The sequence below is a fragment of the Cetorhinus maximus genome, chromosome 6 (genome assembly GCF_964194155.1).
Source record: "Cetorhinus maximus chromosome 6, sCetMax3.hap1.1, whole genome shotgun sequence".
Classification (NCBI taxonomy): Eukaryota; Metazoa; Chordata; class Chondrichthyes; order Lamniformes; family Cetorhinidae; genus Cetorhinus; species Cetorhinus maximus.
Window position 1 is genome coordinate 56,775,030 of NC_135884.1, and position 21,645 is coordinate 56,796,674.

Genomic DNA, 21,645 nt, shown 5'->3' on the forward strand with positions numbered 1-21,645 from the left:
GGATTGGGGGCGGTGTATTGAGATGGATAGAAAACTGGTTGGCAGACAGGAAACAAAGAGTAGGAATAAACGGGTCTTTTTCCGAATGGCAGGCAGTGACTAGTGGGGTACAGCAGGGATCGGTGCTGGGACCCCAGCTATTCACAATATATATTAATGATTTAGATGAGGGAATTAAATGTAATATCTCCAAATTTGCAGATGACACAAAGCTGGGTGGGAGGGTGAGCTGTGAGGAGGATGCAGAGATGCTTCAGTGTGATTTGGACAATCTAAGTGAGTGGGCAAATGCCTGGCAGATGCAGTATAATGTGGATAAATGTGAGGTTATCCATTTAGGTACCAGAAACGGGAAGGCAGATTATTATCTGAATGGCTATAAATTGAGAGAGGGGAACGTGCAACGAGACCTGGGTGTCCTTGTACACCAGTCGCTGAAGCAGGTGCAGCAGGCAGTAAAGAAGGCAAATGGTATGTTGGCCTTCATAGCCAGAGGATTCGAGTACAGGAGCAGGGATGTCTTGCTGTAATTATACTGGGCCTTGGTGGGATCACACCTGGAATAGTGTGTGCAGTTTTGGTTTCCTTATCTGAGGAAGGATGTACTTGCTATAGAGGGAGTGCAGCGAAGGTTTACCTTACTGATTCCTGGGATGGTGGGACTGACATATTAGGAGAGATTGAGTCGATTAGGATTATATTATCTGGAGTTCAGAAGAATGAGGGGGGATCTCATGGAAACCTATAAAATTCTAACCGGACTAGACAGGAAGGATGTTCCCGATGGTGGGAGAGACCAGAACCAGGGGTCACAGTCTGAGGATATGGGGTAGACCATTTAGGACTGAGATGAGGAGAAATTTCTTCACCCAGAGAGTGGTGAGCCTGTGGAATTCATCACCACAGAAATTAGTTGAGACCAAAACGTATGTTTTCAAGAAGGAGTTAGATATAGCTCTTGGGGCAAAAGGGATCAAAGGATATGGGGAGAAAGCAGGAGCAGGCTATTGAATTGGATGATCAGCCATGATCATATTGAATGGTGGAGCAGGCTCAAAGGGCCAAATGGCCTACTCCTACTCCTAGTTTCTATGTTTCTACGACTGCCCTTGACATCAAGGAGCCCTAGCAAAACTGGAGTCAATGGGAATCAGGGGGAAAACTCTCCGCTGCTTGGAGTCATACCCAGCACAAAGGAAGATGGCTGTGGTTATTGGAGGTTAGTCATCTCAGCTCCAGGACATCACTGCTGAAGTTTCTCAGGGTAGTGTCCTTGACCCAGCCATCTTCAGCTGCTTCAGCAATGACCTTACTTCCATCATAAGGTCAGAAGTGGGGATATTCGCTGATGATTGCACAATGTTCAGTACCATTCGCAACTACTCAGATACTCACGCACTCAATATCCAGGCTTGGGCTGGGAAGTGGCAAGTAACATTCACGTCACACAAGTACCTGGCAATGACAATCTCCAACAAGAGAGAATCCAAACATCTCCCCTTGACATCCAGTAGCATTATCATCACTGGATCCCCCATTATTAACATCCTGGGGGTGACCATCAACCAGAAACTGAACTGAACTAGCCATATCAATACTGTGGCTACAAGTGCAAGTCAGAGGCTAGGAATCCTGCGACGAGTAACTCACCTCCTGACTCCCAAAGCCTGTCCACCATTTACATGGCACAAGTCAGGAGTGTGATGGAATACTCCCTATTTGCCTGAATGAGTGCAGCTCCAACAACACTCAAGAAGCTTGACACCATCCAGGATAAAGCAGCCCACTTGATTGGCACCACATCCACAAACATTCACTCCCTCCACCACCGATGCAAAGTAGCAGCAGTGTGTACCATCTGCAAGATGCATTGCAGGAATTCACCAGGGCTCCTTAGACAGCACCTTCCAAACCCATGACCACTACCATCTAGAAGGACAAGGGCAGCAGATAGATGGGAACACCAGCACCTGGAAGTTCCTCTCTAAGTCACTCACCATCCTGACTTGGAAATATATCGCTGTTCCTTCACTGTCACTGGGCCAAAATCCTGGAACTCCCTCCCTATCAGCACTGTGGGTGTACCTACATTATATGGACTGCAGCGGTTCAAGAAGGCAGCTCACCACCACCTTCTCAAGGGCAACCAGGGATGTGCAATAAATGCTGGTGCAGCCAGCAAAACCCACATCCCATGAATGAATAAAAAAGAACTGATGCAAAGTTTTAATATCTCCATCTCAAGTAAGCTTCATCCTGAACTTCTATCACCTTCTCTTGAACTATTTTCTAACATTTGATATGCTTCTAAAAGCCCTTATTATTTCCTTTCACTTTATCACTAATACCATCTTTTTCATGGTAGGCCCTGAAATATAAAGTTCAGAAGAAAACTGATAAAAAGTGTAATATCTTTGAGAAATCAATTCAGCTCTTACCTGCAATTCTCAAATATAAGGGCTCCATTTCATGCAGCCAGCTGGAGTGGGCTAGGATGCTGGGGAAGCCATGCGTTAACCCTGAGACCCACTGGGATTTAGTAGTGGCTCAAGGATACTCATGAATTCCCATATGTATCCCATGCCTCCTGAAGGCCACCCAACAAGCACTGTGTGGTTTGCCAGAGGCTTCTCGGGGGTCCGGCTTTCAATCGGGAAACCTAGTATTGCGAATGGGGGTGCCTGCAGACAGCCACCCCTCGGTCCTTGCATCGGGCCCCCCTCACCCTGCCTCACCAGCGACCCCCTCTCTGCGACCCTACAATACAACCCATTCACTTTTTTGCAGGGAACCCGTGATGATTTCTGGTGAAGGCCTCACTGTAATACTGACAGGAGCCACCATTCCTGGAGTCGCTGCTGGCAATGGAGAGCTTCCGGGCTCTCATTGGCTGGTAGCTCTCAGGGGGCGGGAATTCTGCTGCCAGGGTCCTAAATCCCAGCGAGGGCCAGCACTGGCCAGCTAAATGCCTGAGAGGAACTTAAGTTGGTCAGGCCTCTTCCACCAAAGTGACAGGTTTCCCAAGAGTTCTTCAACTGGTGGGTGGGACCTGTGTCAGGAATGACCTGAAGGGGCAGTCCCAATAAGGTAGAAGTTAGGCTTTTACATTGAGAAATAAGAACCCAAAACTTAGAAAAGATTTTAATATCGCGTGAAATATTCCTCCTTCAATAAACATGTTTGTAGCTGTTCTTATCTTGGCCAAAGAGCTTCTGTTTTTCTAAAAGATCTAAAACCCATACTTACCTATCTACTTGCATGATGGAACTTCCATAAGTCCTCTGGTTTCACTGTTTCTCTGCTATTCTTGGTTTTTGTACTGTCTTCCAGATGCACACAGACGCAAATGAACTGGAGATTTGGGCACCTCAATGACCCAGAACATTTTATAAAATGAATAGTGCAAAGTGGTCACATTTGTATTATTGATGACCTACTTTTCTTGACTGTTTCTAAATTAACACTTCTGGCATCCTTAGATCATTTGACAGGTCATGTGAGACACATATACCCAACGATCGCAGGTTTTTAAGGTTTCCCTGCTCATTCCTGTGTTTTCTACCAGTCCCCATTATTTAAAATAGGCTGCAGAATCCTTTTTGTCAGAAGATTGTTAGAAATCCATGAAGAAATGTTACGCTTTCTACTGCTGAACATTAGCCATGCTGCTCTCTTCCTTCACACTAAACTGACAAGTTGTGAATGTGCTGGAGTGTGGTGAGCTGAGCCCTTTCATGTACAACAGTCTGCCTTCATAGCAGATCATCACAGTTTAAGGTAATTATGTTCCTTAATCTTTAAGAATAACTTTAACTCTTAAAATCAGTCCCGCTTGGGCTAAGTAAGGTGTAGGAGCTCAGTTTACAGGAAAGTAAAATTAACTAGCCCTGTCTGCAAAACTGCACATCTTTCTGGTTTGTGGATGTGTCTACCATTATTTGATGCTTTTGTCGTGGACCTTCTGTACTTAGTTGACATTACACAAAATCATTTATTTTTGTACAGGTCATCAGCAGACTAAGAATAAAGTTATGGAATCTTAGACACAATTGGGTGAATTATTAGTCACAAAAAGAACATAGCTGCAAACTATTATCCTTTTTATTCCAAATGGTGAAGTAAGCAAATTTGGTTGCTTTCAATTAGTTGATTCAGTTCGAAAAAAAATGACAGTGTACACTTGAGAAACCCCTTTTGAACCTTAATTGCCCAATGGAGTTGGATTTTATTTTATTTTTTTTTGCAATGCAGTAGAATGTCGACAGGAATTAGCTGGAATTAAATTGCAGTTTATCAAGTGCCTGATATCCCTTTCAGAGCTGCAGTGCCTTAAGCTGCCAGAATGGCACCAGATTCTTAATGTGCTAACATTATCTATGACTCTTAACTCAACCTCTCAAAGTCAGCTAATTTAACATTTTTGAATTGTCGTGAAATTTCATCCATTTAATTTCCAAGTTGTGAAATGCTTCAGTTGAAATTGAAGCTAGAAATGAAAAATTGCACCTAAGGTAAATGCTAAGTGGAGTGTAATTTGTAAAAAGCGTTAAGTGTTTGTCTTTTGCACACTGCCTCTATTTAAATAATTTAAACACTGCCTTATTAGTTACAGATTACCATGAAGCTAATCCTTCTTCAATTGATGGTTTTGGTCTATGAACAGTAGTGTACTGACACAGTAAACATACTAAGTTCCCTGACGATTGATGTCATCAAACAATAATCTGATGATATTTCAAAAATTGCCTTCTATATAGCTCCAGTAATTTTCTTTGCCTTATCATCTTAATGGCAGTTAAGTGAATAGTTTACTTTTAAGTTAGAATAAATCAACTTATTATGCCAAAGCCTGTTTGACAGCCAGAATTCCCTAGCTTCTAGAATGATCCCTGTGGATTGGAAGGCAGCAAGCCTTCCTGCTATCCAAGAAAGGAATGTTATGATGTGGTAGGTGGTATTTGCTAGGCTGACCAAATCCCAGCGGGAAACTTGGCCACGCTACCACGATGATTTTGCAATTTGTATTTATTCTGAGAAGGTTTGTGCACTGAAGTCAGAAGTAATGATTCCATTGCCATGTTTTGAGATCTTAAAGATTAAATTAAAACATTTATTAACAAAATAAAAGACTTAAACACACAAGGTTACAGTTACACAGTTACATTTAATTTTATAACAGTTTTCACACTATTTCTACTTAACTAGACTTCTGACTACACACCCCTTCCAGGCAACAGTCTAAGTAGATTCTTTATCAATAAAACATCCAGCAATATTACCAAAAGCACCAATTGCTGCTGTAAGGGAGTTATTTCACAACTTCTTTCTCTCTCTCTCACTCGACAATGGAATTCCAAAACTTTTAACACAACAGTTGTTACTGGAACAGCAAACTTCTCCAGGGTGGCTAGAGGTTTTTCTCCCACAGGTCGGCTTCACACAGTGCACCTTTCAAGATCTCATTTGGCCACACCTCATACAGCTTTCCATCTTTCTTTAAATATATTTTCTCCCTTTTGATCTGTAAGTCCCATTGTTTCAGCCTCTCTTTGGAAGTTACTTTTCCCAGAATATAAAATCTTTCATGTTGTCATTATGGCCAGCACTTTCAGGAAAAATAAACTTAATAACCTTGCCTTATTTATCTTGCCAGTTGTAAATATCTTATCATGTCCCTTTGAAAATCAAACGATCTCTCAACTTACCTAAAAATGCAAATTCCATTCACACTGTATATTCTGAGACTTCATCCTAGCTTACCCATTTCCATTTCAAATGCCTGTTTTACACCTAACCCTTTTTGATGATTCTTTTGATGAACTCCATTCCTAACAGCACTGTGGGTGTACCTACACCACATGGACTGCAGTGGTTCAAGAAGGCAGCTCACTACTACCTTCTCAAGGGCAACTAGGGATGGGCAATAAATGCTGGCCCAGCCAGCGAAGCCCGCATCCTGTGATTGAATAATAAAAAAAATTCAGAACATGCAGCCTGACTGTCTGCAATTTGATTGAAGTAGACATATACAAACATACAATCATAACACAGCCCCACAAGCCTGCTTTAAAGTATCCCACAGTAGTATTAGGAAAAAAATTACCTTTCCATTACAGGAGTGAGAAAGAAAACATGGAATGGTAGGCCAGTTAGCCTGACATCAGTAGTAGGGGAAATTGCAAGAATCTATTATTAGGACATGATAACAGGGCCCTTAAAAAATCATATATAATTGGATAGAGGCAACACAGGTTTATAGAAAGGAAGTGGAGTTTGACAAATCTGTAGGAGTCATTTGAGATTGTAACTGGCAGGGTGGATAAGGGGGAACCAGTGGAGGTTGTGTATGTGATTTCCAAAATACATTTTGATAAGGTGCCACACAGGAGGTTATTACACAAAATTAGAGCTTACGGCATTAGGGGTAACATATTAGTGTTGACTGAGGATTGCTTAATGACAGAAAACAGAAAGCAAGAAAGACACTTTCAGGCTGGCAGGCTCTATCTAGCAGGGTATCCCAAGGATTAATGTTCATCCTCTGCTATTTACAATCTATCTCAATTGCTTAGGTGAAGAGACTGAATGTAATGTATATAAGTTTACCGATGATAAAAAGCTAGGTGGGAAAACAAGTTGTGAAGAGGACGCAAGGATTTTGCAAAAGGGTTTAGACAGGTTAAGTGATTGGGCAAAATAGGTCAGAAGGAATATAAGATGGAGATATATGACGTTATCAACTTTGGTAGGAGAAATAGAAAAATAATAAATTTTAAATGGTGAGAGGCTGAGAAACCTGGATATGCATATATGTGAATCACAAGACTATTGCAGCCAAATTGCTGATGATACAAAGATAGGTAGAGAAACAAGTTGTGACGAGGATACAAAGAGTCTGAAATGGGATATAGATAGGTTAAGTGAGTGGGAAAAAATATAACAGATGAAATATAATGTGGGAAAATGTGAGGTTGTCCATTTTGGTGGGAAGAATAGAAAAGCAAGATATTAATTAAATGGAAGAGAGTGCAGATTGTTGCAGTACAGAGGGATCTGGGTGTCATTGTACATGAATCACAAAATGTTAGCATACAGTTACAGCAATTAATTAAGAAGGAAATGGAATGTTGGCTTTGATTGCAAGGGATTGGAGTATAAATGTAGGGAAATCTTACTTCAACTATACAGAGCATTGGTGAGACCGCACCTGAAGTATTGTGCACAGTTTTGGTCTCCTCAAGGAGGGATACACTTGTATTGGAAGCAGTTCAGAGAAAGTTCACCAAGCTAGTTTCTGAGGTGAAGGAGTTGTCTTATGAGGGCAGGTTGAGCAGGTTAGACCTATACTGATTGGAGTTTAAAAGAATGAGCGGTAATCTTATTGGACCATACAAGATTCTAAGGAGGCTTGACAGTGTAGGTGCTAAGAGGATATTTCTTCTGGTGGGGGAATCTAGAACTAGGGGGCAAAGTTTAAAAATAAGGACCCCCCTATTTAAACCAGAGATAAGGAGGGATTTCTTCACTTAGAGGGTCATTAGTCTTTGGAATTATCTTCCCCAGAGAGAGGTGGAGGTGGCTGATTGACTATATTCAAGGCTGCGTTAGAGAGATTTTTGATCTACAAGGGAGTCCAGGGTTATGGGGCGGTGGGGCGAGGGGTGGGTATTGATGGTTGTGGGGTGGTGGGGGGGCGGTGGCAGAAGGAAAGTGGAGTCAAGGCCACAGTCAGATTCAATCTTATTGAATGGCAAAGGAAGCTCGAGGGGCCAAATGGCCTACTCCTGTTCCTATTTATATGGACCAGGAATTTTAGAGTGGTGAGGTTTCCCTTCCTGCCATCTGCAGGGTCAGTGCTGAATACATCGTGGATGATATTGGCTGCCCCGCAGCCATATAACACTCCAGCAAGTGTGAATTGACTGGTGAACCGACTTCCACCCCTCACCCAGTAGGAATTTCCGCCTCGGTGAGTTTCCAACTAATCTGATTGTTCGACAGCTCTCTAGTCCCAGTAGCGCTAGAAGCTGCAATGGGCAGGATTAGAACTGCAAGCAGCTCCCAAAGTCCAAGTCCCAAGAGTCCAGGACCAAGTAAGTGTGGGGGTCTCAGCACAGGGAGGGGTGCCGAGGCTTGTGGGGTGGGCAGAGAGGGTGGTAGAGAGTCCAACAGGGGAGGAAGCACCTTCAGGGGCAGACCTTTTGGAGGGGATGCCCGATGTTGAAAGGAGGCTGCTGATGGAGGCAATCTCTTTCCCCTTTCCTTCTCGAAGCAGAGTAACTTTCCGGGTTTGCCCGGAACTCTTCCCGCCAGGCTGAAACGTGAGCCTGGGCGGGAAAAGTCCCATAAGTGGTTATTAATTGGGCTAAGGGCGGGCAGGCCGGCCTAGGCTTTGACCATTCCGCTGTAAAATTGCAGAGAGGTCAGAGTTGGCAGGAGCTCGATGGGAGGCCATCCGAGGAAAACCCATCAGTGGGAGAACACAAAATTCTGCCCCGATTCTTATGACCTTATGATCATGCCACCAAACTGGCATGTATGTGCCTGCTGCCATTTCATCAACTACACGAAGCATGGTGTGTGACTGTCGTCTTAGAGAGACGAGTAACATAATTAAATCAGGCACCCTGTGTTGGAATCCTGATTTGAATTTAGCTGTTGCTGCACTGGTTTCACAGGGCTCTGGAAACCCAGCAGTGGAATGCAGGGAGGAGCTGCCGGCTCCAGAGATTAAGTGCCTTTCCAGCACTCTTTGTGGGCTGGAGGAGTTGGATCCCTCTGCTCACCCCAGCCCCTCAAGGAAGCCTTTGTCCTTCCTCCTGCTGTTATTGCCAACCTCCCCCCCAGCCCCCCAGCCCCCAAGCCCCACGCATCACTTTGACCTGCAGCTTTCTTCCCTCCTGTGAGGATTTCCAACCACCAACCCCTCCAACCAAAGACACAAACTGCAGCCTGCCCATCTTCGGATTGCCGGAGACCACCCCGAAGGTCCATGTCTACAGCCTCCTGCTCCGGGTTTTCCTGCCTGTCAATGTGGCCGGCTGCCAGGCGGAAAAAACAATTTAAATGAAATATAATGTAGTCTTACCGTTTAATTCGGCAAGACATCCACATACCTGGCCTTGCTGAGTTCTTCAAACACTTTCGGCCTCCCCTCCCTGCTCCATCTCTGTACGTGTTGGGGCCAGGATCTCTAAATTAACAGTAAAAACTGAATTTTACATACCTTAATCATACTGTAGAAAATACTCTCTGCATTGTTCATGGATACTCTATTGACTCAGTGTAAAAGGTCAATATAGCAAAATATCTACTTTGTCAGAATTTCCATTGGGAAGTAATTAAAATAATTGCAGAAATGTGCATCATACAATCACATCCAACTTGTCAGTAGTTCTCTGATTTGAACATAATTAGTGCATTGTCAATTATGAATAAGTCCACAGCTAGTTATCTTTTAAAAATTCAGAAGGCCTGTCCTGGGATTTGCAAACTTGCTTGAACACAGTGCTCCAATTAAATATATTCTACTGGAGGAGTGCAGAATATTTAACATCAGCAAAGCAAAATAACATAATACAGAATATGTTGAACACTGAACATTTCTAGTTGAATTGCACGTTCAGAGCTTTCACAAAACAGTGAAAACAAGAGAAATTTTATACTCACAGCACAGTTTTTTTGAACGCAAAGAACGTTGGATTTCGATTAGCTCAAGTAGTGTAATTAGGTTGCGAAAGCAATTGTTTAGTATCGACACTTGGATCGGTCAGTGAAAGGCAAGTTGTGAAAGAACTTTTGCAAGTGATACCATGGAGCAAAGCTGTTAGCTCATAAAACTTTCTGAGTACCTTACTCTCCAGTGGTTATCTTCATGCATCAGCTGATTTGACAATGGAAGGAATCATGGCTAAGCCCCATGTGACCTCCAATTATTGCCAAAACTGAATGTAGCACTTCAAATGAGGTCTGACAAAATGTCTGTACAACTGAAGCATCAGATCTTCACTTTGAATTCCAATTCCCTTGAGGTAAAGGCCAACAGAAGTCATTCGGACTCGAAACGTTAACTGTGTTCCTCTCTGCAGATGCTGCCAGACCTGCTGAGTTTTTCCAGGTATTTTTGTTTTTGCCAACAATCAATTATTGGTTTCTACTGCCTTTTGTAGCCATGCTTTAGCTGTGGCTCCATCTGTTGAAGGAGAAGAGAGCTTCAAACACAAGGGAGAGGGGGAAAACAGATGGTGATTCTCTACAGATCTTAGACAACTGCGAGGACGAAGTGCTTGCAATTAATGGCAGCCCTGACCATTGGATATGGGGACCTCCCAGCTACCTGGTGGCAAAATTAAATATAATCCACCCACATATCAAAAACACACAGAATGTTGACAAAATTTCAGCAGTGAATGAAACATAATCATCTTCGTAACAAAAAGTTGCAACATTTTTCCCTCGCCAGTACCAATTCCTATATTTTCTCTCTTCCAGGGCTTCCATGTGTGCTCTGCTCTATTGCTCATAGGTGCTATACCCTCCGAGCAAACAGTGAAAAAAGAATCATTGAGGGGCAGCATAAAAATCAGCAATGCCCTGACAGAGCTTCCAATTTCACTGACTTCAATTTCAGATAGAGCGGGATTATGTGGGAGTATGCCTTAGGGCACGGTGAAGATGTCTTCTTCCGTAGATAGGGTGCCCAGCTCTGTGGAATGGCAATCATGGCAATCAAGTGTGTCCATGAAGGCCTCGGCTGCAGTTGTTCAGAGTCTGGATGCCAGCATGTCCGCCAATTTATATGGGATGTCAGCTACCTTAGCCTTGGCTTTGAAGTACATCACTGACCAGCAGCAATCTGCTCTCCAGCTTAGTGATAAAAGTGAAGTACGGCTAGCCCATGAGAGGGATGAAGGTGAAAGGTGGCATGGCTCAAACTGCTTCCACTTCTTGCCCATTTCTCTAGCCCTGGCATGCTGCCTCCAATCCCAGCAGTTGAGTCCGCCCCTGCACAGGTGCAGGTGGAGCAGTATCTGGCAAGGTTCTCATGGGCTCCAAAGGTCATCGACCAAGATCATCTCAGGTGTCAGAGCAGGGATCTGAGTAGGCTCCCTCCACCTCTGCTGAAGGACCAGAGCTTGCACCTTGTAGGAGTGGTGGGAATTGCAAGAGTAAAGTCTTGAAGCTGCACAAGGGTACACACAATTGGTTGTGTGATAAAATGTTATGTTGTGAAGTTTCTGTTCTTTAGGAGAATCACATAAACTTTACTTTATTGTTTAGTGCTACTTTCCCCCTGTTTTGCCCATTCTGGGTTGCTACAGGTGAAGTTGCTGGCGGGGATGATGGGGATGGTGGGGGATGAATGCGGCAAATGGCCTTCTCAATTGCTTGTCAGTAAATGGGGAGACTTGAATTGATGGGGTTAATGGGGTTATGCAAGGGATGCTTGGTTGCTTGCATTCTTTCTTTGTGTCAGAGGCATGGGGGGTGTTGGGGGAAGAGTGGCTGTTGCATGTGGACCTTCCACCAGTCCCCTCCCACCCACACACTGCTCCATGTTAAAATGTGGCCCATCAGCAGTGAGCATCACTATATCCTCCAGGATAGCATACAATTGCATTAGTGTTGTTGAAGAAAATGAGGAAAATTCAGATTAATATAATGATGAGCAGGAGAAAGTGGATGAAACAGAAATAATTCTGTGTCATGCCTGGTTCAAGAAATAATTAAAGTGTTCTTGTAAGAGACAGATTGTCTGAGATTTCGTTGTATATTGTCTGCTTAATTTAAGCTGTTTTCAGAGTGGTCAGCGGTGATCTTTTTGCATGTTTCGCCCATTTGTCCTTACAATTTACAATCGGAATCCTCCAATGGCATCAGACCCTGATGTGCATATTTGTAGAGCCTCCTGCTGGAAACATGTGGACATCCTGTTTGCACACTTACAGCCCCAACTGAAAATTCCACCAGTGGGAAATGTGCGTTCAAGCATGGCTGAACTTGCCTCCTAATTTTCAGCTGCTGTCTGCCTCCGGTGAGAAATAGGCCCCCATTTTCAATTGCTATTTGCCTGAGAAATGGACGACTGGTAGCTGAAGATCACCCCAGAATGTTTTTACCGGGGTCCTGTGGGGTTGTGATGATTTGGCAGTTTTTTTCCCCAAAATGTTGATTGACTGGCAACCTGTGCATGACATCACTGGTGCCACATTATGCACATGTAATAATGAGTCATTGATTGTGGCATAAAGGAAACAGATAAGGTAGTGTGGATGGTGCACTCCATTCTGGTCAAGCTATTAAAGTTTTTTAATCACTGCTCTGGGGGTTGTAGAAGTGGAATTCACTGCTTCAACTATATCTCCCTCTACTGTATTGCCCCTGGGGCATCTACAGCCTTGCTTTCAACTTTTCCAATAGGACTTCCATCCTTGCAGCTGAGGAGTTGAAGGTGCTTGTTGCAGTTGTGGTTTTCAGCTCTGGCCCTCTGCTCCGATTGCTCACACTTCCCCTTGAAGCAGCTCCAAGTCTTGAAATCCTGTCGCAGTGTGTCAATTTCCACCCCTGCAAGTAAATGTGACCAATCCCCAGCAGGTGTCACATAGGAGTTTGATAATCGTGTTATGGTTGACAGTGTGTTGTGATTGATTTGTCACTCTAGCTACTAATTCTGTTCCTGGACAGGATTTCAAAAATCAGATTGGATCAAAGGCAATCCAAAATCTGATGTTCAAAATGCAATATAACTTAGACAATTTACACATTAGCTCAGACGGACTTTCTGTAATGATTTTATTCAATTTTTTGGCCATTCTGCCTACACAGATCTGGACTTGCTTATCATTGCTTCTGGCAATGTGAGACCATGGGGAGATTTTCACCACCTCCCAACTACAGTAAAGATCTCAGGAGCAAGTATGGCATTCTCTATGGAAATAACCTTGTATGTCATCATGGAGGAGGAGGAGCAACACAGGATGGAGGAAAAGAATGGTAAGTATTTAAGGGGGGTGGATCTCACCAAATAATACCCCATTCCATCATAGGATACTCAAGCAACATGGGCTACGAAGACCTTAGTGGGTAGATGTGTATCAGAAGAGTATGCTTTATAAGGCATATCTGGGAAGCAGCCGAGGGGGTCCATGAGCCAGGTCCTCAACTCATGCCCCAGAAGAGGAACCTGATGACACCCTAATTTAAGACCCATCACAGTGCTCACCCACACCCTCCACCAGTGCAGAGACACACACCTCAGAGTGACCTAGTACTAGGGTAGTCTCGGGGTCACAACCTGGTGAGCATATCACACTGCCTGATCCACAACAGGTGGCGGCAGGGACTTCCCAGGTTTCTAGCACTTGGAGGACTGCTGGAGGCCAGAAATCTGCTGAGTCCGAGTCAAATGAGGGGCCTCTGGACTCGGTCATAGCTCAGTTGCTGCAGCTGCAAAGGCAAGCTCGGGAATATCAGGGAGGGATGCCCACTGTACTCCTCAGATTGCAACGCACAATGGAGGAGTCCGCCCACCTTCATTTTGAGGTGATAGTGCCGGTATGCTAATGCACCGAGGTCAACACTAGAAGGATGGTGGCTGCCATGGAGAAATTGGCTCAGGACATTGGCCCTGCACTGCTGCGCATGCTGAACTCAATTGCTGATGCCATAGTTGCCTTCCAACAGTGTCAATGTGAGAGGGGTGCAGGACAAGCTTCTTGAGTGTTGTAGAAGCTGTACTCATCCAGGCAAGTGGGGACTATTCCATTGCATTCCTGACTTGTGCCTTGTAGATGGTGGACAGGCTTTGGGGAGTCAGGAGGTGAGTAGCTCACCGCAGGATTCCTAGTCTCTGGCCTCCTCTTTTAGCCACAGTATTTATATGGCGAGTCCAGCTCTGTTTCCGGTCAATGGTAACTCCCAGGATGTTAATAGTGGGGGATTCAGTGATGGTAATGCTACTGGATATCAAGGGGAGATGGTTGGATACTCTCTTGTTGGAGATTGTCATTGCCTGGCACTCGTGAGGTGCCAATGTTATTTGCCATTTATCAGCTCAAGCCTGAATGTTGTCCAGGTCTTGTTACATATGGGCATGGACCTCTTCAGTACCTGAGGAGTCGCGAATGGTGCTGAACATTGTACAATCATCAGCGAACATCCCCACTTCTGAACTTATAATGGAGGGAAGGTCATTGATGGAGCAACTGAAGATGGTTTGACCTAGGACACTAGCCTAAGGAACTCCTGCAGTGATGTTCTGGAAATGAGATGATTGACCTCCAATAACCACAACCATCTTCCTTTGTGCTCGGTACGACTCCAAACAGTGGAATATTTTCCTCCTGATTCCCATTGACTCCAGTTTTGTGAGCGCTCCTTGATGCCACACTCGGTCAAAGGGCAGTCACTCTCACCTCACCTTGGGAGTTCAACTCTTTTGTCCATGTTTGAACCAAGGCTCTAATGAGGTCAGGAACTGAATGGCCCTGGCAGAACCCAAACTGAGCCTCACTGAGCAGGTTATTTCTGAGTAAGTGCCACTTGATAGCACTGTTGATGACACCTTCCATCACTTTACTGATGCTTTCATGACACTCACTGTTATTAATATGCAAATTATCCAGAAGCTTGTGGCAAAGAAGAGCTGTCCCATGCATTACAGGTTGCATTGCCCCAGGTGCCCTGCTATCAGCTTGCACTATTAGTAACTTGCAGGACACAAAGGCCAGGATATTACCGCCCCGCCGCTGCGTGTCTGCCCCCGGAGGATGAAGCGAGCCATTTAAATCTCCATTTGGTTTGGCGGGACCATAATATCCTGCTGGGCGGGGAGACTGTAAAATCCTGGGCAAAGTGTTCCAGCTGAAGAGTAAGGGAGAGTCTAACTAATGGGATATGCCTTGAGATGCTTTGTTCCAACCAAATCTGTACCCTTGTAATAAATCATTTGGAAGTAAGTGGCTGGCTAATAGCACAGTGTCTTTTACAGGGGAATTATAAACAATGAGTTTGATTGGCTCCTCTTTCAGCTTTTCCCATGTTACACAGGGTCACCATAATGCTGGTCGATCACCTTCATCTCAACCATCATTCTGTTGGATTTGGTGGGTGGTTTTACAGCTAGACACCCTTCCTGCTGCTAACCCTCCCGATTTCTCCACCCACACCGATGCACAGCTGTTTGCCTGCACCAGAAGCTGGGTTCTTTCAGAGTGGGACTTGGTGTGGGACTTGAACCTAGGCCCTTCCAGCTCAGACACAGGGAAGCTACCCACCGAGCCCCTCCAGCTTCTTTGCAGCCGGTTACCTTTCTGAAAATAATTTTGGGGTCAGTGGCTATTCGGAGCTACAAGCAAGCTGAGTTACTGTATTGTATTGTACAACCAGGTTATCACACTGGATGTTCTGCTTTAATCGAGAGAATCCCAATCTCCTGCAAACAGGCTGGGTGATCATTAAGTATATACATCAATAGGTCATTTTTGCTTTTTTTGATTGCAGAGATTGAAATCTTTATTTTTGTGCTTTCTGCAGCATGACCAGCAGACTGTAAATGTCGGTTAAAAAAATTCAACCAACCAAAAACATGATTACAGCTTGAAAAATTAATGGACATGCTTTTGTCTGTGTGTTTTTTTTTGTCTCCCAAAGGTTGTGCTGTTAGTTTGGTTTACTGACATTTTGTCAGCTGCTTCTAGCATGAAAAACACAGCCTGACAGTGCAGTCCATTTCAAAATATTCATATACCGCACGGTGCAATTGAGCATAATTAGATTTTACTGTTTAGAGAGCACTAACATTTTGTTAATCCCCTAAAGTTTACAATTTATTCTGTTTTGAGAATTTTTGGAATAAGTACAGCTCCGTGTGAAATGCAGACTGCTATAAAGAAAAGCCATCTTATTTTGACTTGTCTTTCCACCACTCTCCAGTTAAGTTTAGGTTAGGATTTTCTATTTTTGAAGCTGTAAAACTGAGGAGGGGTGGGAAGGAAACTGAGGAAGTAACTGTGTGGCATTTACTTGCTCCTCTGTGTTCTGAGAACGTAGCCTTCAATCAGCAAGCATCATCAGGAATGGGCAGTGCCTTGGTATGTTCAGTGTTGTGCATAGGACCAGATTTCTGGGCAGGCGTAATGCCTCTGTCCTTCTGGTCCCCTAGCATGTTGAAGCTGGAGAAGATACTCTTGGAAATTGGAGCCCAAGGCCTCTGCAACAGCTAACTGAGTGGTCGTGAGAGATTAAGAAGGTGCTCTTGTAACCAAGGATTCTGCTGCAGATCTCCTTGGAGTTACCACATGCTCTATGGTGGAATAGAGTATTGTCCAAACTTTACAAGGTAAGTGAGGGAATGGGCAGAAGGCTTGAGGCTTGTACACTGATGGAGAAGAGGCCTATTAGTTTCCTGAAGCATGCAAGTGAATTCCACAAGGGTGGGTGGAGCATGGTGAGCTGAACCAGGATTGTAAATGACTTATGACAGTGGCCTCCTTAATAAGGGAGTCACAGGGACACAGGCACACCTCGATCCTAGTATGGATGAGTATGTAAGCACAGGCTAAGAAGCATTAGGGGTGGTATTGTATCTACAAGATGCTAGATAGGAGTGTAACCATGGGATACCATTGCCATGTAAGTGGACATTGGAAGAAGGATGTTTGAGGAGGTTGGAGTATCAAATGTCAAAGATAACAGAGAAATTTAAGAGGAACAGCAAGCTACGATCGGATTCAATGAAAAAGGCAAATACTAAAGTCCTCCTAGAATAAAAGGATGACTTTGTTGTTGAAACTGACGTTCACATTTCTTGAGAGCAAATATTCTACTTTTGTATGTTGCTGGATAATTAATCCCTGACAGAAAGAAACATGGGAAATGGAAACATTTCAACTCAAAGATGCTGGCTTTGTAAGATAGTTCACTTGTCTCCTGCATTTCTTTCACTCAAAGCCATTGTATATTTTGGGACTGCACCCAGAATTTCACGTCTTTCTGTTCATCATGTTGATTGCAATGGTTTCAACAGATAAGTGTTTGTGAGTCCTCTTTTATAAATTAGCTAATAGGGCTGTACTTTGCACTTTGCTGATAGCTTACACCAGTGCTGGAGTACTGCAGATAAATTTAGGACATTCTATCCTTGGCAATATGTTTCAGCGTAGGTTTATTGGCAAAAATACAAACAATGTCGCCTTCAATTAATACAAAACACAAACATGTTCATTTTTTTCATGTTGATCCTGTTTGCCAACCTGATCTGACAGTAAAATGTTGGAAAACTGCAAAGCATAATTCAGGAGGGACATAATGATTTGAGTTTCTTTTTCACTTCAAGCAAGCCACTCACATATATTTTAACATTTATTTTTTAAAAAACAGTTGACTGCTTTAAGCCCCTCTGTCAGTTTCTTTCACCCTTTGCCCCAGTGATGCTGGGATCAATGTCGAGTTGCAAGGGTGTTGGCCACGAGCCTCTTCTACCTTGTTTAAGTGATCATTCTACGAGTGAGCCAAGACAGCAAGGGGCACATCTTAGCAGTGTAAAAAAAGTGATAGAGATTAAGTCAATGGAAATAAAAATGAGGGGCGATGTTAAATAGACTGCTGTCTTGCTTCACCCATTTTACACCCTTGCACAAAGTCAGGGTCTAGTCTAAAGTCTTGATGGGTCACTGAAATGTCAGAATGATGGCCTCACCCCACTACCTACCACTACCTCCTAAAATGCAAATACACACTTACTTACTATCCGTGCACAAGAGCTATGAAGAGTCGGGAACTTAGGGTAGAATGTTCCCATGATGAAACTAAGTGCGGTCGGGGGGCGGTTTTGACAATGTCCCACCTGCTGTACGCTTCCAGCCTCATTAATTATGCAGAGGCGCGTATCGGTCCAATTGACCTGGCAGGTTGGGAGTTGATTCGTCCACCCACCATCAGCTGGTTGGTTCGAGGGTCCGGCGCCATAGTTAAAGGCCAGTCCAACACACAATCTCACTCCCTCCAGCCCACCAAAGATGTCTGGCAGCCAGAAGAGCAAGGCCCACAGCCTGAACAGGAAGGCGGCACTCCGCTGCACGCACCAGGCCTTGATCAGAGGGGTGCAGGATCACAGGCAAATACTCTGTCCCAGGGATTGTTGCAGGAAACACAGCAGCCTCACCTCTCCGGCCAGGGAGGCCGTCACGGAGCAGGTCAGCGGGTCTGACACCTGCGCCCAAATTGCCGCCCAGTGCAGGAAGAGGATGAATGATCACATCCGCTCCTCCAGGGTAAGTCATCCTTCAACACCGTCCAAAATCACACTCTCATCATGGCATCATGCACTCAAACAGCTACTCTCTTCAGAGGTCTCACGCAACCATTGGCGGGGGACTCATTTCAACACTTGTTCTCTCATCGAGACTTTCACATCACCACCATCCCATCTGTCATGTTGCTCATACTCCATCCTCTGGCCCTTCTGGGGAGGGCTCGCCTCACACAGGGGGCATGCATCTCACCCAACCTCTGCTCCACCCCTTCTAATCACTTGCCTTTCTTTCTTCTTCAAACAGGCCAAGCTGGCGCACAAGAGGCACAAGAGAGCGCAGGCCGGGGGAAGGGATGGCTGACATCATGGCATTCATTGAGTTTGAGAAGGCTGCGCTGAGCTGGTTGAGGAGGACAGGGATCGCTCCAATGGGGCAGGGGAGGTCGGCCTCTCACCCAGCACCAATCACATCTCCAACACTTCATCAAATTTTGACAATCACAGTAAGTCATGCACAGTTTTACCTAGTTCCTGCTCATTAGCTGAAACTCTATTTTCTAGTTTTTAGGTAACAGCAGATCGAGGCCCCCAAGCCAGTCCAGCACCAGTGCGAGCCCACCGACTTCATCCGAAGAAGAAGCTCCGGAAGAGCTGTCATGGCGCTCACACGCCCCCTCCACCAGCTCAGAGACACACACGTCGGTGGGGCACAGCTGTCGATTAGGCTAAGCTTCACTTTCTGGAGAACACCTCACTGACACATCCCCGCAGCAGTCAGAGGCAGGGACAGCCTAGGTCCTTGGCACTCGGAGGGCTGCTGGAGACCAGCCACTCGCTCAGTCCAAGTCAGGTGATGAACCTTTAGATGCGGCCGCCAAATCTATGCTGGAGATGCAAGGACAGGTGGAAGAACATCAGGTGGAGATTCAACAGTCACTCAGCAGACTAGAGCGAATGATGGAGGAGTCCGTCCGTGTTCTGTCTGGTGTCGCGGCTTCGACATGCGATTGCCTCGAGGTCACCATGGGAAGGGTGGCGACCCCTATGGAGACCTTGGCCCAGCAGGTCTTGCCAGATTTGTGCTCGGCCCTGCACTTCATGGCCACACCCCCGGTGGGCACCATTAGGACGTAGGCAACATGGGGATGAGGCTCCTTGACCCCCCTCCAGGTGCACCACCTCCTGCAGGAGTCAGGGAGGGGCCATCAAGCACCCACAGGCGTCAGCCGGACACCCCGGGGGCCTCCTCTCAGGACAGTCTAAGGATGTGCAGCCGCTCACAGCCCCCTCTGCCTGTCACCCCATCCACTCCAGCTTCTCAGGCTGCCAAGGGCTCTTCTGTCCCTGAGAAGGTTACCCTTATTAGGCCGGGACCTACCGGGCCACGGGCCATCAGAGGACGTCCACCAAGGACATCACAGACATCAGGATGTAGCAGTCAGCAGGCTGGCTCCACCTCTGCTGTGTATGTCAGGGCTGCACCCAGGTGTAGTGGTAGAGTTAGGAAAGTTAAGAAAAATTGATGTCACTTTTGGGTCATGGGTGTGCTAGACAGGTAAAGAAATTGCACTTTCATTAACACATTTGATGGTTATGTGAATGTTCCTGTCAACTGAAGATATTGTGATTTTGTACTTTGGAATCCTCTTAATTCGAGGTTTAGCATTCCTCCCACTCATTGATAGTGTCCCACTGTGAGAGTGATGGCAACCTCAGTTGAACTAGTATCTGCACCCCTTGTTTGATGTCAGAGAGATGTGTTTTAATATTTATTGGAAATGTGTGATGTAAGAGTTTCTAACTCTTCTTTCTCAAGGAACACCATTGAGTCAGGGCAGCTCATCAGCATTGATATACTAGCAGCATTTGTCTCTCCTCAGTGGTAGTGGCAGAAGAAAAGACATACACGGGAGAAGGAGATCCCTAGGCATGTTCACATCTCAGTCGCATCGTTAGATGGCGGTGAAGGCTTCAAGTCTTCTCTTGCATCGATCTTGTTCCTAAGTGGACTCTCACTTCCCAGAGTGAGTTCACTCACAGGGCCCCACGGGCCAAGGCAAAGGTCATTGCCTGGCGATTCATGAGGTAAGTGTGAGTGCAGGACTCATTCTCGCTGCAAGTGGATGGACATCCCCTGAGTTGAAAGGTTAGCATAGCGGGCTAGGAGAGATGTGGCCATATTCCCTCACTTGACTTTACTGTTCCTGGAACCTGCCAATGTATGTCTCCCATGTCTTCCTTCCTCCATGGCGATATCGTGCTCATACTGACCCTTAGCAGCCTCGTGAGGTCCCTTCATCCTCCGATCAGCTCTCATCCTCCTCCAGGTCATCCTCTGGCAGGGTTTGGGGGTTAGCCAGATTGTGAAGGGCGCAACACACTGTGATGATGCGGGAAACCCTGTCGGGATTGTACTGTAGTGAGCCACCTGAGCGATCCAAGCATCTGAAACGCATTTTCAGAAGCTCTATGATGTGCTCTATAAGGGAGCATATGGAGCTGTGAGCAGCGTTTCACCTCTCCTCAGACCGACTCTGAGGGCAACGCACTGGTGTCATCAGCCGGCACTTAAGGGTTACCCCTCATCCCCAAGTAGCCATCCCTGCAGATGTAATGGCCGCTCGAAAATCTCAGGCACTGACTCAGGATGTAGGAATCATGGCAAATCCCAGGGTACTGTGCACCAACATGCAGCATGTGCTTCCGGTGATCACTCACCAGTTGCACGTTGATGGAACGATAGCCCTTGAGATTTATAAACATTAGGCCCTGCTGCCATGGAACCCGTATAGCCACATGGGTGCAGTCTATTGTACCCTGCACTCCTGGGAAGCCTGAGATGGTGGTGAAGCAGGTGAATCTCACAACCTGGCAATCTTCATCTAGAGCATAATGATGGGCCTTCCTGTAGGCAGCTTTATGCATCGATGTGTTCGTCAACCTGACCCTTGCCTTACAGCCCACCTCCAGTTGAAGTGCTAGCCTCTGAAAGTGGAGGCCTGCATCAGTACCACAGCACAGTGGTGTTCCTCGGGACAATGAAAGCAAAGAGAAGGAGCAGTCCAACCTTACTGCCCCAGCAGAGTGGCGTTCATCGCAACAAGATCAGCGCAGCGCTATGGCAGATACCTCAAAGTTACCGTGAACTGAGGTCCAACTTGTGCACGTTGCCCTTTTCAAATGGATTTGAGGTTGATGTAATTTCCCGCTGGCATGACAGAAGATTGGAAGACGTGGCAAGATTCCAGCGAGCAGCTGTTTTAATGAGCATTCATGACATGTTAATGAATATAAATGGTGTCCGCGCCACTAGTCGGCAGGATAACTGACCCGCCATGAATACATCATTAGGAGAATTGTCACCTGTTTTACCGACGGCGGATTTGCAACTT